This window comes from Hippopotamus amphibius, chromosome 11 (genome assembly GCF_030028045.1).
Source record: "Hippopotamus amphibius kiboko isolate mHipAmp2 chromosome 11, mHipAmp2.hap2, whole genome shotgun sequence".
Classification (NCBI taxonomy): domain Eukaryota; kingdom Metazoa; phylum Chordata; class Mammalia; order Artiodactyla; family Hippopotamidae; genus Hippopotamus; species Hippopotamus amphibius.
This window is the reverse complement of record NC_080196.1, coordinates 47,098,903-47,124,341: the sequence shown is the minus strand read 5'-3', so window position 1 is coordinate 47,124,341 and position 25,439 is coordinate 47,098,903. Positions and strand designations below refer to the sequence as shown.

General features: G+C 39.5%; 1 protein-coding gene across 4 annotated transcripts in view; it reads right to left on the bottom strand.

The window, feature by feature from the left end:
* The window catches only part of PRIM2 (DNA primase subunit 2), a 318,962-nt gene that overhangs the window by 26,270 nt on the left and 267,253 nt on the right, over positions 1–25,439 (bottom strand). The window lies entirely within an intron of this gene.

Here is a 25,439-nt window from a genome sequence, read left to right as displayed (position 1 = left end):
AACAGTTCTTTAAGGAGGAAACCAAATCAAGTACCAATTCTGATGCCTAGGCTAGAAGTTTCCTAATTCTGCTTTAGAAAAATATAATTAAACAATCTGAATAATCTTATCAAATAAAGGCTTATTTGAAAACAAAAGCTTATTATTTAAGGAAAAATTCCAATGAAGGTCTAAGAATATTGCTCAAATGGCAATCTGAATTTGGTTTTTAATGCCAATATTTCCAGGTAAAAGTACAAAATGTGAAGCGTAACAATCATTCTAATAGTAAATCAGTAGTCAAAAGGCTAAGAAGAATTAAAAGGAATAGTGATATCAAGCTACTATATTTTGGTAACTCATATTCTTTAACTTTTTTCTCTCTGTATCTTACACCACTTATCAGCTGACTACTGTCCATTAAGAATATTAGATTTTTTTTTAAACAATGCAGTTTGTCCTTTTCACAAGAAAATGTTCACCATATTTATATCTGCTAAGTTTAGTAAAAGCATTAATTATACTTCATCAACTATTTCATCCACAAGCCAAATTACTGTTTGGTTCTGAATTCCAATAAAGTGGCTAATAACCAAGATATCCTTGCAGTGGAGGGGCAAAGAGCTAATAAGTCAACAGTTTTCCCATTTGATTGATGATAGATCACAGCCGTTGACAAACATATGCGATACAAAGTACTGGTGAGAAATGCTATATTTATACTTACACACATACATATATATATATATGAAATAGAAATACAGGTAATATCTTTTAACTTCGAGCCGCCTTTCCTTCTCCCTTCCGGGTGTTCCAACTCTCGGCCACCCACAACTTCCTCTCTGCCTCTGCTTCAGCACCTGCCATGAGGTCCAGATGCTTCTCTGGCACAGAACACAGCCATCTGCCTGTCCTGGGCTGTGGGGAGGAGACACTGCCCTCACCAACCAGACACGAGGCTCAGCTGTCTCTCACTCAGGGTCATGTTCTGGTTTACTTAAAAGTTATAACAAGCTTGTTTCTTCCTTAAAAAGTCAACCTTTCAAGAGGAGTTATGTGCTGATATTTTCCCGTTCCAATTCTAATCTTCCTTTATTTCGAAGGTAAAAGAAAACACAGTCGCGATATAGAGTCTGGAACACATTTGATCTTGTTATTTGGCTCCTGTTTCTCCCCCACACCTTACGACTCTACTGTGACTTTCACCTAGGGGTCAGGGGCAAGTTTCCTGCTCTTGAAGGTGTGCTTTCATTTGTTGAAAACATTATGTGCCAAGAATTTTTTTCTGAGTTACTCTTCATTGTCTACAAACATAGTTACTCAACTAAGTTGATTCTACCTTCAAAAGTCTTTGAAATTAATCTTTTCCTCTCCATTGGTCAGGCCCCCATCATTCCCTTTTTATTGCAACACTTCTTGATTTAATCCCTTCCTCACTCAAGACAGCTTCTGAACTGCCACCATAGTATTGTAACTTTCCTAAAACCCATATCTACTCCTGGCATTGCCGGCTCCCAGACTCCTCATCATGGTTCAAAAGGCTGTGACCATCAGGCCACAATCCCCGCCTCGGGGCCCCTCCTGCCAGCTAGCCCCTGGGTCCTTACACTCCTGTCCAGCTTCTCCTACGGTGTCTACTTTGGAATTTTTTTTTTTTTAAGTCAATAGACATTTTTTTTTATTATTTTTTTCGGGGTACACCAAGTTCAATCATCTGTTTTTATACACATATTTCCATATTCCCTCCCTCCTTCGACTCCCCCCCACCCACTCTCCCTCGAGTCCCCCCCACCCTCCCCTTCCCAGTCCTCTAAGGCATCTTCCATCCTCGAGTTGAACTCCCTTTGTTATATAACAACTTCCCACTGGCTATCTATTTTACAGTTGGTAGTATATATATGTCTGTGCTACTCTCTTGCTTCGTACCAGCTTCCCTTTCACCCCCCGCCCCCCCCCCAAACCTCAAGTTCTCCAGTCCATTCTCTGCATCTGCGTCCTTGTCCTTGTCTTGTCACTGAGTTCATCAGTACCATTTTTAGATTCCGAATATGTGAGTTAGCATACAGTATTTGTCTTTCTCTTTCTGACTTACTTCACTCCGTATGACAGACTCTAGGTCTATTCACCTCATGACATATAGCTCCATCTCATTCCTTTTTATAGCTGAGTAATAAATATTCCATTGTATATATATGCCACAGCTTCTGTATCCATTCATTTGTTGATGGGCATTTAGGTTGCCTCCATGTCCTGGCTATTGTAAATAGTGCTGCAATAAACATTATGGTACATGTTTCTTTTGGGATTATGGTTTTCTTTGGGTATATGCCCAGGAGTGGGATTACTGGATCATATGGTAGTTCTATTTGTAGTTTTTTAAGGAACCTCCAAATTGTTTTCCATAGTGGCTGTACCAACTTACATTCCCACCAACAGTGCAGGAGAGTTCCCTTTTCTCCACACCCTCTCCAACATTTGTGGTTTCCAGACTTTGTGATGATGGCCATTCTGATTGGTGTGAGGTGATACCTCATTGTGGCTTTGACTTGCATTTCTCTGATGATTAGTGATGTTGAGCATCTTTTCATGAGTTTATTGGCCATCTGTATGTCTTCTTTGGAGAAATGTCTATTTAGGTCTTCTGCCCATTTGTGGATTGCGTTATTTGCTTTTATGGTATTAAGCTTCATGAGCTGCTTGTATGTTTTGGAGGTTAATCCTTTGTCCGTTGTTTCATAGGCAATTATTTTTTCCCATCCTGAGGGTGGCCTTTTAGTCTTGTTTATGGTTTCCTTCGCTGTGCAAAAGCTTTTAAGTTTCATGAGGTCCCATTTGTTTATTCTTGATTTTATTTCCATGATTCTAGGAGGTGGGTCAAAGAGGATCTTGCTTTGATGTATGTCATAGAGGGTTCTGCCTATGTTTTCCTCTAGGAGTTTGATAGTGTCTGGCCTTACATGTAAGTCTTTAATCCATTTGGAGTGTATTTTTGTGTATGGTGTTAGGAAGTGTTCTAATTTCATTCTTTTACATGTTGCTGTCCAATGTTCCCAGCACCACTTATTGAAGAGGCTGTCTTTTTTCCATTGTATATTCGTGCCTCCTTTGTCAAAGATAAGGTGCCCATATGTGTTTGGGCTTACTTGTGAGTCCTCTATTCTATTCCATTGGTCTTCCTTTCTATTTTTGTGCCAGTACCATACTGTCTTGATCACTGTGGCCTTAGAGTATAGTTTGAAGTCAGGAAGCCTGATTCCACCAACTCCATGTTTCCTTCTCAAGATTGCTTTGGCTATTCGGGGTCTTTTGCATTTCCATACAAATCGTAAGATTTCTTGCTCTAGTTCTGTGAAAAATGCCATTGGGAATTTGATCAGGATTGCATTGAATCTGTAAATTGCTTTGGGTAGTACAGTCATTTTCACTATGCTGATTCTTCCAATCCAGGAACATGGTATATCCCTCCATCTGTTTGTGTCATCTTTGATTTCTTTCATCAGTGTCTTACGGTTTTCTGCATACAGATCTTTTGCCTCCTTAGGCAGGTTTATTCCTAGGTATTTGATTCTTTTGGTTGCCATGGTGAATGGGAGAGTTTCCTTAATTTCTCTTTCTGCTCTTCTGTTGTTAGTGTATAGGAATGCAAGAGATTTCTGTGCATTAATTTTGTATCCTGCTACTTTACTAAACTCATCAATGAGTGCTAGCAGTTTTCTGGTAGAGTCTTTAGGGTTTTCTATATATAATATCATGTCATCTGCAGAGTGACGATTTTACTGCTTCTTTTCCAACTTGTATTCCTTTTATTTCTTTTTCTTCTCTGATTGCTGTGGCTAAAAATTCCAAAACTATGTTGAATAATAATGGTGAGAGTGGACACCCTTGTCTTGTTCCTGTTCTTAGAGGGAATGCTTTCAGTTTTTCACCATTTAGAACGATGTTGGCTTTTGGTGTCTCATATATGGCTTTGATTATGTTGAGGTAATTTCCTTCTATGCCCATTTTCTGAAGAGCTTTTATCATAAATGGATGTTGAACTTTGTCAAAAGCTTTTTCTGCATCTATTGAAATGATCATATGGTTTTTATCCTTCAAGTTGTTGATATGATGTATCACGTTGATTGATTTGCATATATTGAAGAATCCTTGCATCCCAGGGATAAACCCCACTTGATCATGGTGTATGATTGTTTTAATGTGCTGTTGGAGTCTGTTAGCTAGTATTTTGTTGAGGATTTTTGCATCTATATTCATCAGGGATATTGGGCTGTAATTTTCTTTTTTTTGTGACATCTTTGCCTGGTTTTGGTATCAGGGTGATGGTGGCCTCGTAGAATGAGTTTGGGAGCGTTGCGCCTTCTGCAATATTTTGGAAGAGTTTGAGAAGGATAGGTGTTAACTCTTCTCGAAATGTTTGATAGAATTCGCCCGTGAATCCATCTGGTCCTGGGCTTTTGTGTGTTGGGAGATTTTTAATCACCGCCTCAATTTCTGTACTTGTGATTGGTCTGTTCATGGTTTCTATTTCTTCCTGGTTCAGTCTTGGAAGATTGTATTTTTCTAAGAATGTATCCATTTCTTCCAGGTTATCCAATTGATTGGCATATAGTTGCTTGTAGTAGTCTCTCATGATCTTTTGTATTTCTGAGGTGTCCATTGTTACTTCTTTTTCATTTCTAATTCTGTTGATTTGCATCTTCTCCCTTTTTTTCTTGATGAGTCTGGCTAATGGTGTATCAATTTTGTGTATCTTCTCAAAGAACCAGCTTTTAGTAATTTTTGCTATTGCTTCCTTCCTTTTTTTTTCATTTATTTCTGCTCTGATCTTTATGATTTCTTTCCTTCTGCTCACTTTGGGGTTTCTTTGTTCTTTTTTCTCTAGTTGTTTTAGGTGTAAGGTTAGGTTGTTCATTCGATAATTTTCTTGTTTCTTAAGGTAGGACTGTATTGCTATACACTTCCCTCTTAGAACTGCTTTTGCTGTGTCCCATAGGTTTTGGGTTGTTGTGATTTCATTGTCGTTTGTTTCTAGATATTTTTTGATTTCCTCTTTGATTTCTTTAGTGATTTCTTGGTTGTTTAAGAGTGAATTGTTTAGCCTCCATGTGTTTGTATTTTTTGCAGTTTTTTTCCCTGTAATTGATATCTAGTCTCATGGCGTTGTGGTCTGAGAAGATTCTTGATATGATTTCCATTTTCTTGAATTTGCCAATATTTGATTTGTGACCCAAGATGTGATCTATCCTGGAAAATGTTCTGTGTGCACTTGAGAAGAACGTGTAGTCTGTCATTTTTGGATGGAATATCCTATAAATATCAATTAAGTCAAGATGGTCTAATGTGTCATTTAAAGCTTGTGTGTCTTTATTTATTTTCTGTTTGGATGATCTGTCCATTGATGTTAGTGGGGTGTTCTAGTCTCCCACTATTATTGTGTTCCTGTCGATGTCCCCTTTTATAGCTGTTATCATTTGCCTTATGTATTGAGGTGCTCCTGTGTTGGGGGCATAGATATTTACCATTGTGATATGTTCTTCTTGAATGGATCCCTTGATCATTATGTAGTGTCCTTCCTTGTCTCTTGTAATAGTCTTTACTTTCAAGTCTAATGTGTCGGATATGAGTATTGCTACTCCAGCTTTCTTTTGACTTCCATTGGCATGGAATATCTTCTTCCATCCCTTTCCTTTCAGTCTATATGTATCCCTTGGTCTGAAGTGGGTTTCTTGTAGGCAGCATATAGAAGGGTCTTGTTTTTGTATCCATTCAGCCAGTCTGTGTCTTTTGGTTGGAGCATTTAATCCATTTACATTTAAGGTGATTATGGACATGTGTGTTCCAATTACCATTTTCTTAATTGTTTTGGGTTTGTATTTGTAGGTGTTTTCCTTTTCTTGTGTTTCCTACTTAGAGAAGTTCCTTTAGCACTTGTTGTAAGGCTGGTTTGGTGGTGCTAAATTCTCTTAACTTTTGCTTGGCTGTAAAGCTTTTGATTTCTCCCTCAAATCTGAATGAGATTCTTGCTGGGTAGAGTATTCTTGGCTGTAGGTTTCTCTCTTTCAGGACTTTCAGTATATCCTACCATTCCCTTCTGGCCTGCAGAGTTTCTGTAGAAAGGTCAGCTGTTATCCTTATGGGTTTTCCCTTATATGTTATTTGTTGCTTTTCTCTTGCTGCTTTTAATATTTTTTCTTTGTGTTTAATTGTCGTTAGTTTGATTAATATGTGCCTTGGTGTATTTCTCCTTGGGTTAACTCTGTATGGGACTCTCTGTGCTTCTTGGATTGGGTTAATTATTTCCTTTCCCATGTTGGGGAAGTTTTCCACTATAACTTCTTCAAATATTTTCTCAGACCCTTTCTTTATTTCTTCTTCTTCTGGGATGCCTATAATTCTAATGTTGGTGCGCTTAATGTTATCACTGAGGTCTCTGAGACTGTCTTCTATTCTTTTAATTCTTTTTTCTTTTTCCTGCTCTGTGGCAGTTATTTCCCCCATTCGATCTTTCAACTCACTTATTCGTTCTTCTGCCTCAGTCATTCTGCTGGTTATAGCATCTAGAGTCTTTTTAATTTCAGTTATTTTGTTATCCATTGCTGTTTGTTTTTCTGAGTTCTTATGAACTGTTTCTTGTACTTTCTCTATTTTGTTATCGAGATTTTGTATCATTTTTACTATCATTACTCTGAATTCTTTTTCATGCATTTTTCCTATTTCCTCCTCATTTATTTGGTCTTGTGGGTTTTTTTCCTGCTCCTTTGCCTGCATGGTGTTCCGTTGTTTCCTCATGGTTGTCCAGACTTTTGGGGTTGCTTGTCCTGGCGATAGAGGTGTTTATAGAAGACTGTCCAAGCCTCAGACAAATGTTAATATTTCTGTTTCCTTAGAGTCTCAGCTGTAAGTGTCCTTCTACTTGCCTTGGGATTTTTTGCATTATTCTGTGACCAGCAGAGGTTCCTTTATTTTTCGTCTGTAAGTGTCGCTGTGTGGGGAGGGAGAGGGTACAATAGTGGCTCCTTTCCCTGGGAGTGAGTGAGCAGTGGCGCACTGTTGTTTCAGTTGGGCTTGGAGGTGCCTGCTGCAGAGGGACACTGGTGGCTCAGGTATAAACAGAAAGTCTCAGAGCTGGGCCTCTCTCGGGTTTTTTTTTTTTTTTCTCTGCAGCCTCCCTGCTGCTGGTGTTCCAAGGGGTTTTAACCCAGCCCTGCCCGAGTGCCTGAGGGTACTTGTTATCCCTGAGCGCCGTAGGTGGCCCACAGGGCGTCTCTCCACTGCCTGTTGCAGAGGCGCCGAAAGAGAGAGAGAGGCTATGCGCGCGGCTCCTCCCCCCGCCCATGAGCCCGCAGCCTCCAGCCATCATCATGGCGGGGCAGCTCTCAGGGACGGGCACTCCTCGCCCCGGACCTCTTCCCTCCTGTTCTCTCGGTCAGTCACCTTACTGGCAACAATGTTTCTCACCCTGAACCAGCTCTCTGGTTCCCACGCTCCCGCTCGCGGATCCTCTGTTCAGCTGTAAACCGACGTCTCGGTCCGGAAACGCTGATCTGCGGTGCGGACTCTCCATATGTTTCTCACTCCCTCCTGTCTGCCACAGCTCCGCCGCTTCACCCTCTTTAAGCCGTCATAGATGCCTCCCTACCGGTTATGTTGGGCTCCTTGCGGTCCTTTCTGGTGTCCGAGGTCATCTGCTGGTGTTCAGTTGGTTCTCTGTGGGAATTATTGCGTCTTTTGGTGCATTCCCAATGCATCTGTGGAGAGGGATGCATTCCACGTCCCTCTACTTCGCCGCCATCTTTTTTCTGTCTACTTTGGAATTTTAGTTCACAAAACTCCAGTGATGACTCAGGGGGTTTTCTTGTCTGATGCATTGTTTGATTTGGTTTTGTCCAGAATTATCTAAGTTTCTTCAGGGCAGGACTTACCAGGGTGGTGTTTCTGAATCAGTCTGTCCACAAAACCTATTTTCATAGCTCTCGCAGGACTGGGGCTGCTCAGAACATGTCCTGGCACCTTATCTGAATGTGCTCACCTCGCCTAAGTCTTCCTCTAGCCCTTCTCCTGTCTAGCCTTCCATCACCACACTGAATTTTTTTAACGGTCTGTCTCCTCCACTGGAGTATCACCTCCGAGAAGGCAGGAACCTTGTTATTAGTTCATCACTACATTTCCAGGGTCCTGAATGGTAAGTGGAATACAGTCACACCCAATCATATATGCTGATGCTGAATGGGCGCTTCCCTTTGGCTTGATCAGCTTGGCCCCCTCCAGTGGGGAACTCCTACCCAACCTTCACAACCAATGCAAACGTCACTTCCTACATGAAGCACTCCCTGATGTCACCCCCCACGCCCCCCACCCCGCCAAGCAGATCCTCCCCCTCTGGCTCTTCAACTAGCATTTAGAATAATTTTTTAAAGCACTTCTCCTACTTCACTATAGTTAATTATGCCTTGTAACGTTTCTGACTAAAAGCTCTAACACAGTTTCTTAGTCATCTTTCTGTTTCTAGACTTGAATATACGGAAAACTCAGCAACATGGACGGTGCTTGGTAAATGTTTATTGAGCCATAAAATAAATGTCTTTCCTCCCCAAAGAAACTTCCTTCTGTTTGAATTCGTCTTAGAGCACTTTTACCAGAACCTTTGCAATTAGTTGATTTCCATTTCTCTCTCTCTTTTTTTTTTATTGGTGTAGCACCACAGGAAAAAATTACTAACTTAATTTAGTTCCTCCACAACCTTTAAAAGGGCTTGAGAGGTTTCTCCAGTCTATCTGAGGACACTTCCATCAAATTAACTGGAACCCAAATACAGAAATCCACCAGCGCTGCACACTTCACACACACAGCAAGCAGCCTGGTCTGTGCGCACAGCAGCCCCTGCCCACACCTCTCAGACTACGAACCAAGTCAGTCAGTCGCTTTCTCACTCCATCCATGCAACCCACACTCACTCATTCCCTGGAAGGGACTCCAGGATTGGGTTTATAGAGATGAAAGATATCATTTATGCCTTCGAGGAGGATAAGGCCATAAAGACAGTCTGGAGGGGAGGACAGACAAGGGAACAAACAACACAAAACAGGTGCTGACCTGATACAGGAGAACACAGGATGCTACAAGAGGGGAAGGGGAAAGGCTCAACAGAGCCTCTGGGGTTCTGGACGGAACCAAGTGGTAATAATGAGTCACCACTGTGATGTCGGGACAACCCAGACAGGGGGACAACATGCAAAGGAGGCATAGAAACTCCAGGCAAGGTGCTTGGGGATGGGCAGAATGTAAAATATTAGAAAGATGACCTGGCATCAGTGTGAAGGACTTTCAGGGGGAATAGGGACTGTGGACAATGGGGAGAGCAGAGCAGAAGGGACAGACTCAAGAGCGGTTGTGGATGTTGTCCCAATTTCTGGCTTGAGCATCTGGTGCTCCACTAGCTCTCCCTGGAGGCAGAGTTTTGAGGACGCTGGCCCCTCCTCAGGATCAGGGCACACATGTCTCCAGGCTCAGAGAGTGCTGACGACTGAGAGCTGGAGGCAATCCTGTTGGCTGGGGAAAGCCATCTTCCCAAGAGCAGCCTGACCCAACAATCAGCTGATGCAGCGCGATCCCATCAGGGACCAGTCACAGGGTCATCCCACCTCGGAGCTCCCTGTGGGACCAGTTAAAGACCACATCTCCTTCTGCTCCATCCTGCCTGCTCCCTCCCTGACAGGTGCTGACCCTGAGATCACTCCCCAGCAAACATCCTGTACGCAAACCCCACCACAAGGAACCAGACCCGGACACATTGCAAGCTGTGTTTTGCTTATTTGTTTGCTTTTGCAGGGAGAGGGATGAGAAGAAGGTGAGGAATAATAAGGACAATAACAACACCTTATACACCTGCTTTGTCTGTATCAGATATTACTCTGGTTATTTTACTTAATTACTAGCTCTCTACATCTGCTTTTCACGTATATATGCAAACACATTCAAAAAAGGATGCTTATAGTGATTTTTTAGGCCTTTGAGATTCCTGGGAGAATCTGATAAAAACTGTGACCCTCCCCCGTTAGAAAAATGTATAATGCCACACATCATAAGTCCTGAAGTGTCCTGCAAGTCAGCTAAATTCTAAATAGAAGAGAGGCTTTCTGAAAGGTGTGCAACACTCAAGCTTAATAATCATGTTACATTACACCCTTACTATGTTTTTATCCACAATATAGATACCCTAATATTGAAAATATCCCACTGTCTTTTACTATATTTGAATAAAGGTTCTGAATTATTAAAAATACATCCAACATTTGGGTTAAAGGGTTTAAGCTTTAGGGGAACATAAACAACTAAGTGAATTTGGAGTAAGGGAGGGAGAGAAAGAGAAGGCTGAGGAGAGGAGAGGAGAGGAGGGGAGGGCAAGACGTGCAGCCAGACTGCAACCCCATGGTTTACTCACTAATCACAACTGCGCTGCAGGTATCCTATTTTTTTGCCTAATATAAAAGCAAGCCACTTCAGAATCACTATGTCCTATGATCTTTATGGAAATGATGAAAAAGATTTACCCTTGACTTAATAGTTATTTTCAAAGATCTTACCTATAAAAAAAGATGTATCCTATCAGATATGCTATTGAAAACAGAAACTAAACTAAAAGAAACTAAACTTAACATCTGTCACTTAAATGAGGTTTTTCCCAGGACTGGAGGATTAAGAAAGAAAGAAATATACATGTTTACATATAAATATAGATTTATATATATGTATATATATACACATACATATATATGTGTATATATATATTTAGAAACAGAAACTTTGTCTAACAAAAACTATATTGTAAATTGATGGTCAACAAAGTCTGAAGTCTGAAATGGATTTTATTTTTTTTTGGCTGCACTGCATGGCATGTGGGATCTTAGTTCCCCAACCAGGGATCGAACCCGCACCTCCTGTATTGGAAGTGCAGAGTCTTAACCACTGGACCACCAGGGAAGTCCCCTAAATTGGCTTAATGGTAAAAAGACTAAGAACCCGAAACACTTGTTTTATGAAAAAAGATTAATTACTTAATTTTCTGGATACTTCAAGTTTGCTTTTCCAAAAAAAAAAGGGGAGGGGGGGAGGGTCCTCTGGGAGGATAGTCTATAAAGCTGATCATGAAACAGAACTAAGCTAGGGAGAATAGTTTTTTGTCCATAGGTAGACAAGTAGATTTTTGAGTATCATAAGTGACACTAACAATATGCTACTGAATGAAATTCCTCTACAGATACCAGCAATTTCTCACGTAATGAATAATAAAATAATTATAGAAAAATACATAACTGTAAACAGAGTACTGAATTTTCTTTTAATAAAGACTATGTTTTCCATTTTAATGCAATTTTAATGAAAGTAAACTTTAATAACTTTGGCTATCAAATGGCATATTTTTTGACTTTCAAAGTGATTCTTCTTTGAATCACCTTGAACAATATTAAATAATCTTCAAATGACCATTTATCTTCAGCCTAATGAAAAAGGATACACACAGAAATCAAGTTAGATTGTAAACTGATGGTCAACAAAGTCTGAAGTCTGAAAGGATTTTTATGATAAAGCCAAAAATGGAACCATATCCTCTTGACACCAATTCTAAAGCTCAACTTCCCATCTTGGTGCTGTTCTAATATTTACCAAGAACAATGTACACATTTTCAACTACATCACCAAGAAAAGCGAAGCTAAGTGTAGCCATTCTCATAAATCAGAAGAGATGCTCATGGAGATGAAAAAGACAGAAAAAATGCTCTTGAGAGCAGTTTGCTGTTCATAAAGTAGTGGACAGACGGATACCATCATCTACTGATAAGTACTCCTCACCTAAGAAAATCACAGTTTTAGTTCAGATTTATATGAACACTGGGTAAGGAGTCATTGAGATTTACCTTTGCCATAAAATATTCTTGACACGTAGTGTTACTTTTAAGTCTTTCAAACTGTCCATTCTGAAAGATTTCTTCATTAAAAGGCATTTACCAGTTTTAGATTTAATATGGTTACTAACTTTTTGAGAATTTTTAGGCTGTGAAAAAGAGAGGTTAACCAACTTCTCAAAAGGCATAAAGAGCACACGTTTTTACATATTTCAAGGTTTTAATATCACTATTAATTTTCCTGGAAGCACCGATTAGATTTGCTTTTAAAATAATCATTAATGGTTATGATGAGTAAAATTCCTAAAACACATTTTCTTCCTCTTCAAAAAAAAAAAAAATACTAAAATGAAAAATAAAAAGACTGTTCAGGGATTTCCCTGGTGGTCCAGTGGTTAAGACTCCACACTCCCAATGCAGGAGGCCCTGGTTCAATCCCTGATCAGAGAACCAGATCCCACATACCGCAGCTACGATCCTGAAGGCCACAGCTGAAAAAAGATCCCCCATGGCACAACTAAAGATCCCACATGCAGCAATGAAGATCCCGCACACTGCAACTAAGAGCCAGTGCAATTAAATTACATAAATAAATAAATAAATAAATAAATATTTAAATGACAAAAGTCAATTAAAAAAGACAGTTTAAACAATATTCATACAGAAATATACTTGTAAATAATGAATCATTTAATCAAAAACTTTTTACTCCAATTAAAGAGATTTATTTAAATCCCTTATTTTTTATGGGTCAACACGTAAAAGTAAATACTGGCAAAATAGGTCAAACACAACTGTATGCTAGAAGCAAATATTAAAATATGATATGGAAATAGAATCTAATTACTCACACTCAATAGTCACAACTAACTATTTAGAGAAATACTCTGCAATGGAAATACAATGAGTAACATTGGTAATTTAAAATTTTCTATATCTACAATTAAAAAGGTAAAAAGAAACATGAAATTAATTTTAATAATATATCTTATTTAAATAAATAGTTTACTGTCATTTCAACATGTAATCAATATAAAAATATCATTACTAAGATATCTTACAATGCTTTTTCATACTAATTGTCTGCAACCTGGCATATTATTTTCTACTCATGGCAGGCACTGCGCTGGAGCTGACCACACTAGCTTGTGAGAGTGGACTGTGCACATCTCTTTCCAAGTCAGGGTTTGTAACATCACGTTGGTAGTTTGACATCAGTTCAGTAGGAGTATTTACACAACAGAAATTAGCAAATGACACAAGTCAAGGTTTCCTTCCCCCAGAGAGCTGGTTTACCAATGCACCACTGCCTTCAGTACACTGCAGTGTGGCCCATCCACATTTCAAGTGCTAAACTGTCACTGCATGTAGCTAGTGGCTGCTACGGGACAGCCCAGACCAGGCACACACACAAAGTCAGACTTCCAGAGTTAGCAACTTAGAATATTTGAAATGTCCAGCTTTCTAGAAATTATTACAAAGCTTGGAAAGAAACAAGAGAGTAGGGCTCATTCACAGGAGAAATGAATACAAACTGTCCCCAGGAAAGCACAAACATTAGACTCATCAAAGACTTTAAATCAGTTGTCTTAAATATCCTCAAAGAGCTGAAAGAAACCATAGACAAAAAGCTAAAGGAAAGAATGATGTCTTAAAGAGAAAATAGCAATAAAACTATAAAAAAGAACCAGAGAGAAACTCTGGAGCTAAAAACTATAGCTAAAATGAAAAAAATAGCTAATTTCAGCGGGCAGAAAAAAGAATCAGCCAACTTGGAAGTAGGTTGCTTGAGATCATACAGTCTGAGGAAGAATAAAGAATGAAGAAACATGCACAGAGCCAAAGACACACATGGGACTCCAGGAGGTGCACCAACAAATGTACACAGGATACCCAGAAGGAGGGGACAGAAAGGGGTATAAAGAACAGTTGAAGGAAAATAGCTGAAAATCTCCCCCACTCGATACAAGACGTACACCTACACATTCCTAATCAGAACAATTAGGCAAGAAATAAAAGGCAAAAAAAGAAAAAAGAAAGAAAGAAATAAAAGGCATCCAAGTGGAAACGAAAAGGCAAGACTATACCTATTCACAAATGACACGGTCTTATATACAGAAAAAATCCTAAAGAATTCATTAAAAAAAAACTATTAGAACTAATAAATGAACCCAGCAAAGTTGCTGCATACAAGAACAACACAAAGAAAAATCAGCTGTACTTCTAACACTAGCAGTGAACAATGAAAAAAGGACATGAAGAAAAAGTTCCATTTGAACAGCATTCAAAAGAATAAAATGCCTATAAATTTAGACCAGGAGGTGAAAAACACATATGCTGAAAACTGCAAAACATTGCTGAAAGGAATTAAAGACCTAAACAAACAGAAAGAAATCCCTTGTTCAAAGACTGAAAGATAATATTGAAAGGATATCTATACTACTCAAAGCAATCTACAGATTCAATGTAATCCCTATGAAAGTTCCAATGGCCTTTTCTGCAGAAATGGAAAAGCCAAATCCTCAAATTCATATGGAATCGCAAGCGACTCCAAATAGCCAAAAAAACACTGAAAAAGAAGAATGAAGTTGGAGAATTCAAACTTCCTGATTTCAAAACCTACTACAATGCTAAAGCAATCAAAAAAGTGTTATATGGCAAAAAGACAGACATACTGACCAGCACTAGAATCGAGAGTCCAGAAGTAAACCCATGTAAGTATGTCCAATGAATTTTTGACAAGGGTATAAGACCATTACGATAGGAAAAATGGTCTTTTCAGTAAATGGTGCTAGGACAACTGGCCATCCACATGAAAAAGAATGAAGATGGACCCTTTTATATCACACCATATACAAAAATTGACTCAAAATGGATTGATGAACTAAATGTAAGAGTTAAAACTACAAGACTCCTACAATAAAATATAGGTGTCAGTTTTCATAACCTTGAAAATTTAACAGTGGGCTTTTAAGTATGACAACAAAACTGCAAGTAACAACAACAACAAAACATACTGGACTTCATCAAAATTAAAAACTCTTGTCCATCAAAGGACACTATCAAATAAGTGTTGATAAGACAACCTACAGAATGGGAGAAAAAAATTTGCAAACCGTTATGGACCGAATGTTTGTGTGCCCTCCAAAATTTGTATGTTGAAATCCTAACCCCCAATATGATGGTATGAAGCGATAGGGCCTTTGGCAGGTGATCAGTGCTGTGTAAGAGAGACCCCAGAGAGCTCTCGCCCACCCCTGCCTTGTGAGGATACAGTGAGAAGACGACCACCCATGAACCAGGAGGTGGGGCCTCAGCAGGCACTCAATCTGCCAGCATCTTGATCTTGGACTTGCCAGCCTGCAGAACCATGAGAGTAAATTTCTGCTGTTAGAAGCCATCCAGCCTATGGTAACTTGTTACAGCAGCCCAAACAGATTAAGAAATCAGATACCTGATAAGGGTCTAGTATCCAAAATATATAAGGAACTCAAGACAATAACAAAAAGACAACCCAATTCAAAATGGGCAAAAGATCTGAACAGATATTTCTCCGAAGAAGACATATAAATAGCCAACAAGCACATGAAAAATAATGACATAATTAGTCATCGGAGAAATGTAAGTAAAAATCACAATAAGGCACCACTTCACAACTATCAGGAATGTGTTATGGGCTGAACTGTGTTCTCTCAAAAGGGGTATGTTAAAGTTCCAATCCTTCCTGCCTCAGAACAGGACCCTATTTGAAGATAGGATATTTAAAGAGGTAATCAAACTAAAATGAGGTCATCAGGGTTGGTGCAAATCCAATATGACTGGTGTCCTTTTACAAAGAGGAAACAGGACGCACAGAGGAAAGACAATGTGAAGACACAGGGAAAACACCATGTGAAAATGAAGGCAGAGATTAGGGTGATGTACGTACAAAGCCAAAGAGGCCAGCAAACCACCAGGAACCAGCAGAGGCCTGGAGTAGATCCTCCCTCACAGCCTCAGAAGGAGCAAAACCTGCCAGAACCTTGAGTTCAGATTCCTAGCCTCCAGAATGGTAGATAGTAATTTTTAAGCCACACAATTTGTGGCACTTTGTTACAGCAGTCCTAGAAAACTAACACAGATGGCTATAACTGAAACAAAAGGGGGGATTACAGATGCTGGCAAGGAAGTGGAGAATGCAGAACCCTCACAACACAGCTGGTAGGCACGTAAAACTGTACCGCCTCAGTGGAGAAGAGCCTGGCAATTCCTCAGTAAGTTATGACTCAGCAATTCTACTTTTCAGTGTATACCCGAAAGAACTGAAAGTAGGCACTCAGACAAATACTTGTATGTGAATGTTCACAGAGGTGCCATCAGACTATACAGCCGGAAGGGGGAAACAACTTACTGTCCATCGAGGGGTGAACGGACGTAAACACACACTCGTATAGACAAGTACTGGAATACTATTCAACCACAGAGGAATGAAGTACTGACAGATGCTACAAGGAGGAACCTTGAAAATCTGCTCAGTGAAAGAAGCCAGACACAAAAGGTCCCCTATTGTATGACTCCACTGACATGCAATCCCCAGCAGGGACAGATCTAGGGAGACGGCTGGCTGCCACGGCTGGGAGGGCTGCTTGCAGGGGACCAGGTTTCACTGGGGTGATGAGCTGTCTGGTGGTGGCTGTACAACACTGTGAATGTACAAAATGTACTGAATTGTATGCTTTTAAATGGTTAATTTCATATCATGTCAATTTTACCTCAGTAAAAAAAGGAACCAGGACTTCTGAAACCCTGTTACCAACTATAATTTACATGCTGAGTTATTCTCATCTTTACTTCTTATTATTTGCCAGTGTTTAAACAATGTATTAAACATATTCCTAAATTTAGGTAGATAAAAATCATTATTCACCTCACAGTAAAGGCTTTCCCTGAAAGAAACCCAAAAAGAATTTTAACTGAATTTAAAGTAAAGAAAAATAAGAAAGAAAAGTCCTGCAGAGAAGCAGAGCCCTGCAGCGTCACGGCCTCGGGGCGCATGGGTCCCACCTTCCCCAGTGTCTGCTCAGAGGTCTGCACGCCTCTCGCCTTCCCCAGCCTTGGCTTTCTCTTCTAACACAGGGATGACAGGGTGGCAAGAGCCCAGTGGGGCACAGTCCACTGTGTAAAGCCCCCATCACAGCGCTTGGCACAATCACAGAGTAGGCCAGAATATAAAACCAGAAATGAAGTCCTGTGTCCAGTTACAGACCAAGCACACCACTCATTTCTACCTAATGAGAGAGAAAAATTACTGAGGAGTACAAGCATTCACAGATTACAACAAAAGGTGTTAACTCTACTGTGACACGTATTACAAAGAACTATCACCTTTAAGTTAGTCTGTGGGCAGCAATTATTATTCTTTATTAAACTGTATGGAAATTTTAAAGATATGCCATATGTATTTAGCACAATAAAAAGACAACTTTATTACTAAAAAAGGATAGAGCACACTGTTCCTGGTGTCAGTGAAACAATTGCAACGTGAAAATTTCATGTGTATCTTTTCACAATGCAAAAAAAATCTCTTCAGAGAAATTAAAGTATTTAAGATCATTTAGAGATTTTATTCTCAATATTTTGAATGCAGATTCTTCTTAAAATTTATATATATTAAAATATTAATATTTCATCATAGAATTGCAATTTTTTACACAAATGTTGAAAGCAAAATGAAAACTAAAGACACCTAAGTTGGGCAGGAACTATTGATAGATATGGTTAACTGAACAAACCAGGTAAAGCACTGCGAGGATTATTACCTCAGTGGAAATTCTTAAAAGAAACTGAGCTTAAAATGCACACAGTATTTTAAGGAGAAAAAGGGAAGGTGCCAATAAAAAACTGGCCAATATAGCGTGTAGACATATTTATTTATTCATTTGGTCACCTGCTTGGAGAGTTGGAGAGAGAATTTTCCAGGGTCTCTGAACATTTTAAAAGCACAGAAAACAATGGCCTTTGCTCCAGATCACTGTTTCAAGGATGTTCCTGTAACCAACAGCCTTAGATACACAGAACCTTCTACTGAACGGAACTGCAGACATGCTCACTGGCCAGGAGGAAAAGTCCAGACCCCCACACTCACAGTCTCTCCTCTGACAGAACCCACTACACAGACCACAGTACCTGGCCTTCCCCATGCTGCTCTGTGGGAACTGGGGCTTGGGGAACTGACACAAGAAAACGCTGATACGAGGCTACTGCTACAACTTTCAGGTCTTCTGCCATCATCCATGAAACTGTGGCAGCTAAGTTCTTCGGTAGCAAGGAAGAAAAAAATCTCAGAATGTGCATAGCTCTTAACATGGACCGGACACTACGGTAGGTGCTGGGAGGACAGAGGGATAAAGGTTAAAAGCCTCACCCCCAAAGACCTCACGTCAGCTCTACCACTGCTATTACACCTACCCGTTAGGCGCACGACCACTTCATTTATACCTCATACATAACATAAGACTGTTCTGTTCAGCCTCTAAGTGGGTACTGCCTGTAGAGTATACAGTGCAGCTGATTACTAATATCAAAAGCTTCCACACCACATTTCTTCCCACCTTGGTCTGTTCCCAAAATGCAATTACTTTTCATCATTTCCACTTTGGGCCATATAGATTGTTGCCTGTGTTAATTCCAAACTACATGCTGGCATTTGGGGTTCTTTATTTATTAACTTAATCTACTGAATTCCTGCTATGAAAGATGAATAATTGGCTCTTTATGCTACCACCTACCTATTCTCTCGTTTTCGCCATTAAAAAATTAAGGTACAATTTTCATGCAGTAAAACATACCCCCTTCAGTGTATAGTTCTGCAAAATTTGACGCTCAGTCATGATATCACCTCCACAATCAGAACACTTCCATCACCCAAATGATCCCCCATCCCTTTGTAACTAACACCTCCTCCATTCCCAGCAATCACTCTGTTTTCTGTACCTATAGATTTGTCTTTTCCAGAATGTCACGTAAAAGGAATCATATCATATGGCTTCTTTCACCTAGCATGATGCCTGGTGTTGGGTATACCAGTTGTTTGTTCCTTTTTTATTGCTGAGTAATATTCTACTGCACAACTACAGGCAGCCTCAGAGATATTGTGGTTCAGCTCTAGACCACTGCAATAGAGTGAGTATCACAATAAAGTGAGCCATAAGGTTTTTGGTTTCCCAGTGCTATTAAGCGTGTAACAGCAATATGTATAAAACAAAAACAATGTACATACCTTAATTAAAAAATATTTTATTGCAAAAAACCCCACTAACCACCATCTGAGCTTTCAGCGAGTCATCATCTTTTTGCTGGGGGAGGGTCTTGCTTCGATGTTGATGGCTGATGACTGATCAAGGTGGTGGCTACTGAAGGTTGGGGTGGCTGTGGCAATTTCTAAAAATAAGACAATGAAACCTGCCATGCTAACTGACTCTTCCTTTTGCAAATGATTTCTCTGTAGGATATAACACTGTGGAATAGCATTTTACCCACAGGAGAGCTTCTTTCTAAACTGGAGTCAGTCTTCTCCAACCTTGCTGCTGTGCTATCAGCTAAGATTGTGGAATATTCTAAATCCTTTGTTGTCATTTCAACAATCTTCACAGCATCTCCACCAGGATTATATTGCATCTCAAAAAATCACTTTCTCTGCTGATTCATAAGAAACAACTGCTCATCCATTCAAGTTTTATCATAAGATTGTAGCAATTCAATCACACCTCTGGGCTCCACTTCTAATTCTAGCCCTCTTGCTACACCCACCACATCTGCAATTACTTCCTCCTCTGAAGTCTTGAATCCCTCAGTCATCCATGAGGGCTGGAATCAACATCTTCCAAACTCCTGTTAATGTTAATATTCTGACCTCTTCTCATGAAGTATAAATGTTCTTAATGGCATTTAGAATAGTGTTTAGAATAGTGAATCCTTTCCAGAAAGTTTTCAATTGACTTTGCCCAGATCCTATGCAGCTATAGCCTCACAAAATGTATTTCTTAAATGATAAGACTTGAAATTATTCTTGATCCATAAGCTGCAGAATAGATGTCGTCTTAGCAGGCTGGAAAACAATGTAAATTTTTATATATCTTCACTGGAGCAATAATAATTTGAAAGGTATCTTTTTTTTCTGAGCAGTAGGTCTCAACAGTATGCTTAAAATATTCAGTAACTCATGTTGTAAACAAATGTTCTGTCATCTAGGCTTTGTTATTCCATTTACAGAATACAGGAAGAGTGGATTTAGCATAATGCTGAAGGGCCCTAGGATTTTCAGAATGGTAAATGAGCACTGGCTTCAGTTTAAAATCACCAGCTGCATCATCAGCCCATAACAAGAGAGTCAGCATGTCCTCTGAAGCTTGGAAGCCAAGCATTGACTTCTCCTCTCTAGCTATGAGTTCTAGATGGCATCTTCTTGCAGTATAAGGCTGTTTTGTCTACATTTAAAATCTGTTGTTTAGTGCAGCCACCTTCATTCATTATCTTCGCTAGATCTTCTGGATAACTTGCTGCGGCTTCTACATCAGTACTCGCTGCTTCACCCTGCACTTTTACATTATGGAGACGGCTTCTTTCCTTAAACCTCATGAACCAACTTCTGCTAACTTTAAACTTTTCTTCTGCAGTTTCCTCACTTCTCTGAGCCTTCAAAGAACTGAACAGAGTTAGGGCCTTGCTCTGGATTAGGCTCTGGCTTTAGGGAATGTTGTTGCTGGTTTGATCTTCTCTCCAGAGACTAAAACTGTCACCATATCAGCAATAAGCCTGTTTTACTTTCTTACCAATCATGTGTTCACTGCAGTAGCACTTCCAATTTCCTTCAAGAACTTTTCCTGTGTGTTCACAGCTTGGCTAACTGTTTGGTGCAAGAGGCCTAGCTTTCAGCCTGTCTTGGTTTTCGACATGCCTTCCTCACTATACTTAATCTTCTGATATTAAGTGAGTGAGTGACTCTCCCTTTTACTTGAACACATGAAGGCCATTGTGGGGTTATTAGTTGGCCTAATTTCAATATTGTTGTGTTTCAGGGAATAGGGAGGCCCAAAGAGAGAAAAAGAGAGATGAGGGAACGGCTGGTCAGTGCAGCAGTCAGAACACACACATTTACTGATTAAGTTTGTCATATGGGTGCAGTTCATGGCCCCCCCACCCCCAATTACAATAGTAAGTAACATCAAAGAACACTGCTCATAGATCACCATACAAATATAATAATAATGAAAAAGTTTGAAATATCACAAGAACTACTAAAATCTGACACAGAGATATGAACTGAGCAAATGCTGTTGGAAAAATGGTACTGAAAGACTTGTTTGATGCAGGGTTGCAACAAACCTTCATTTTGTAAGAAAACACAGTATCTGTGAAGCACAAAAAAGTGAAGCACAATAAAATGAGGCATAACACAATTTGTTTATCCCACCACATGATGAAGGACACTGAGCTGTTTCCAGTTTGCGGGAATTAGAATAAAGCCACTATAAACACTTAGGTACACGTTTCTGTGTGGACTTAGGCTTTTACTTCAATGGTATAATTATCTAGTAGTGGTATAAGTAGGTCAAACAGTATGCGCAAATTTAATTTTTTACAAGAAATAGCCAACTGCTTTCACAACGGCTCTACTCATGTAGGCTCCCAGCAAGGATAAGACTTCCAGTCACTCTGCATCCTCACCAGCACTTGGTATTGTCAGGCTTTTTTGGTTTTCGTTTTCAAATTAGACCAATTCTAATTGATGTATAGTTTTAAAATCACATTTTCCTAATACCTAATGATGAACTTTTTTTTTCACATGTTTACTTAATATTCAAATGTTTGGAGAAATGTCTGTTCATACTTTTAACTCACTTAAAAAACTGTTTTCTGATTACTGAGCTTTGAGACGTCTTTATATATTTATAATTCTGGAGACAAGTACTTTATGAAATACGTGATTTGCAAGTATTCTTCCTCCAGTCTACAGCTATTTTATCATTCTCTTAACAATGTTTTTGCAGAACAAAAGCATTAATTTTGATAAAGTCTAATTTATCAACATTTTCTTTCACTGAACATACCAAATACAAGGTTATTCAGATTTTCTTGTTTTCTCCTGGAAGGTTTACATTTTACATTTAGATCTATGATCTACTTCAACTTAATTTTTAGAAGGTGTGAGGTGTGCATCTAGGTTCTTTGTGGGGGGGGGGGGGCATATGGACTTTCAGTTCTTCTAGAACTACTTGTTGAAAAATATCCTTTTCCTATCAAATTGCTCTGGCATCTTTACTTAAAAATCCACTGCTTATATGTATGTGGGTCTGTTTCAGGGCTTTTTATCCTGTCCAGTTGATCTCTATGTTTATCATTTCCCTGGAACCACACTGTCTTGATTACAAATGACTTACTCTACAGTAAGTCTTGATATCAGGTAGTGTGTACTTCTAGCTCCGTTCTTTGACTGTTTTCATCAATGTCTCAGCATAAAGATCTTGCACATTATTTTGTATATAAATACATATTAAAAACATTTATGTCTTTTTGGTACTATTGCATATGATAATTTAAAAATTTTTAAATTTCCAGTTGTTCTTTGGAAGAAACATAATTAGTTATAGCAGCATTTTGGTAGGTTCTTTGAAATTTTTTTCAAAGATAATCACACTGTCTGAGAAAAAAGGAAGGCTTGCTTTCTCCCCTTCTAATCTGCCTTTTATTTCTTTTTCTTGCCTTATTGTACTGGTTACAGTCACAGAACATACTTTGTTTGACTTCAATTCATTTAAATTTGTAATGAATTTTTTAAGACCCAGAATGTGACCTGTGTGGGTGAGTGTGTATTCACCTGCTGTGGGGCAGTATGTTTATAGGTGTCAGTGTGGCTCAAGTCCTCTATACCCCTGCATGCTTTCTGTCTGCTTGTTCTGTAATACTGGAAGAGGAGTGCTCAAGCCTCCAAACACAGCTGTGGATTCATCTGGTTCTCCACTCAGCTCTCTCTGTTCTTACTTCGTGTGCCTTTAAGCTATGCCTGTTGGGGTAAGAACATTTAGGATTCTGATGTCTTGCTGTGACCTGACCTCCATGTTCTTCTCTTTTGGGGGAGGGCTGAGGAATAAATTCAGGACTGCCCATCATCTTTGGCTTTATTCTGCTGTTCAACTCCAGTCTTCTTAAGCTGGATACCAAGCTCATTCAAAAAGGATGATGAAATGTGATCCTATAAATATGCTTTTTTAAAAAGTAGGTGACGCCAGGTAAGTCACAATGACCTCTCTTCTGATTATCAAAATTCTGATTATTAAGATCTAGTATTTTTTAATGTTGAAGAAACATTTTCAAATAGTTTTCCTCTGAAATAAAAGTAGCTCCATTGAGTTCTACCTTAAATGCACTTAAATGATATTTTTCTTTACTTTCTTTCAATATTTTAACATGCACTGGGAGTTTTGCTTTTTTTTTGTTTGTTTGTTTTTATTTTGTTGGCTGTGTTGGGTCCTTGTTGCTGCGCACGGGGTTTCTTCAGTTGCAGTGAGCGGGGGCTACTCTTCGTCGTAGTGTGCGGGCTCCTCACTGCCATGGCCTCTCCCGTTGCAGAGCACGGGCTCCAGGCACGTGGGCTTCAGTAGTTGCAGCACATGGGCTCAATAGTTGTGGCTCACGGGCTCTAGAGCACAGGCTCAATAGTTGTGGCTCAGGCTTAGTTGCTCCGCGGCACGTGGGATCTTCCTGGAGCAGGGATCGAACCCATGTCCCCTGCATTGGCAGGCGAATTCTCAACCACTGCACCACCTAGGAAGCCCTGCACTTGGAGTTTTTAAGATCTAATTTGCACTTATGCCAACCTGCAACTAGGTAGTCATCAAAATGTTTTACATGGATTTTTCATTCATCAACTTTCCTCCCTTAGAACACAGTCCCTGAGCTGCTTCACTCTATTGAGAGCCACTCAATAAAGACATTAAATGAAAGTAAAATATCATTTAAAGCTTGCCCACATGCACTATGCATCTGTGTTCATCTCAGACAAAAGGTTACAATGCAGGTCCAGAGGATGACATGGAAATTACTTTCATGCTTCAACGAAGTAAGAGAGCTACTTGTGGACTGAACATAAATGGAGGAATGCAATGGAGTCAAACGTAAGAATGTACATACATAGTCACTATTGTTAAATAAAAGCATTACTCTTCTCGATAAACATGGTAATAGCTTATATTTTTTAAAAAGTGATTCTTCATGAAGTGCCCATCAACAGATGAATGAATAAAGAAGATATGGTATACACACACACACATACACGTATATGTATTATATACACAATGGAATGTTATTCAGCCATAAAAAAATGAAATATTGCCATTTGGGAAGACATGGATGGACCAAATGAATATTATACTCAGTGAAGTAAGTCAGACAGAGAAAGACAAATACTACATGATTTCATCTATATGTGGAATCCAAGAAAACAAAACAAATGAACAAACATAACCAAAGAGAAACAGTCATAGATACAGAGAACAAACAGGTGGTTACCAGAGGGGAGCAGGTTGAGGGGAGGAAAGACATAGATGAGGGAGATTAAGAGGTACAAACTTTAAGGTACAAAATAAGTGAGTCACAGGGATGAAATGCACAGCGTGGGGAATATAGCCAATAATTATGTAATATCCTTGTGTGGTGACAGATGGTAATGACTTATCACCATGATTATTTTGAAATATATAGAAATATTGAACCACTATGTCGTGTACCAGGAATAAACATGGTGTTGTAAATCAATTATACTTCAAAAACCAACCAACCGGGAAGCAACCTAAATGTCCATCAACAGATGAATGGATAAAGAAGATGTGGTACATATATACAATGGAATGTTACTCAGCTGTAAAAAAGAACGAAATTGGGACATTTATAGAGACATGGATGGACCTAGAGACTGTCATACAGAGTGAAGTGAGTCAGAAAGAGAAAAACAAATATCGTATGTTAACACATATGTGGAATATAGAAAAATGGTACAAATCAACCAGTTTGCAAGGCAGAAACAGAGACACAGATGTGGAGAACAACATATGGAAACTAAGTGGGGAAAGCGGTGGGGGGGTGTTGGGATGGGATGAATTGGGAAATTGGGATTGCCATTTATAATAAGAAAAAAAATATCAAATTGTACACTTTGGATATATGCAGTTTATTGTATGTCAATAAAAGTTCTTAAAGAAAAAAAAAAAAAACCAAACCAAACCAAACAAAAAACCCAACCAACTGGGCTTCCCTGGTGGCACAGTGGTTAAGAATCTGCCTGCCAATGCAGAGGACACAAGTTTGATCCCTGCCCCAGGAAGATCCCACATGTCATGTAGCAACTAAGCCCGTGAGCCACAACTACTGATCCTGACCTCTAGAGCCCACAAGCCACAACTACTGAGCCTGTGTGCCTCAACTACGGAGGCTCGAGAGCCTAGGGCCCATGCTCCACAACAAGAGAAGCCACTGCAATGAGAAGCCCACACAGCGCAATGAAGAGTAGCCCCACCCTGCAAC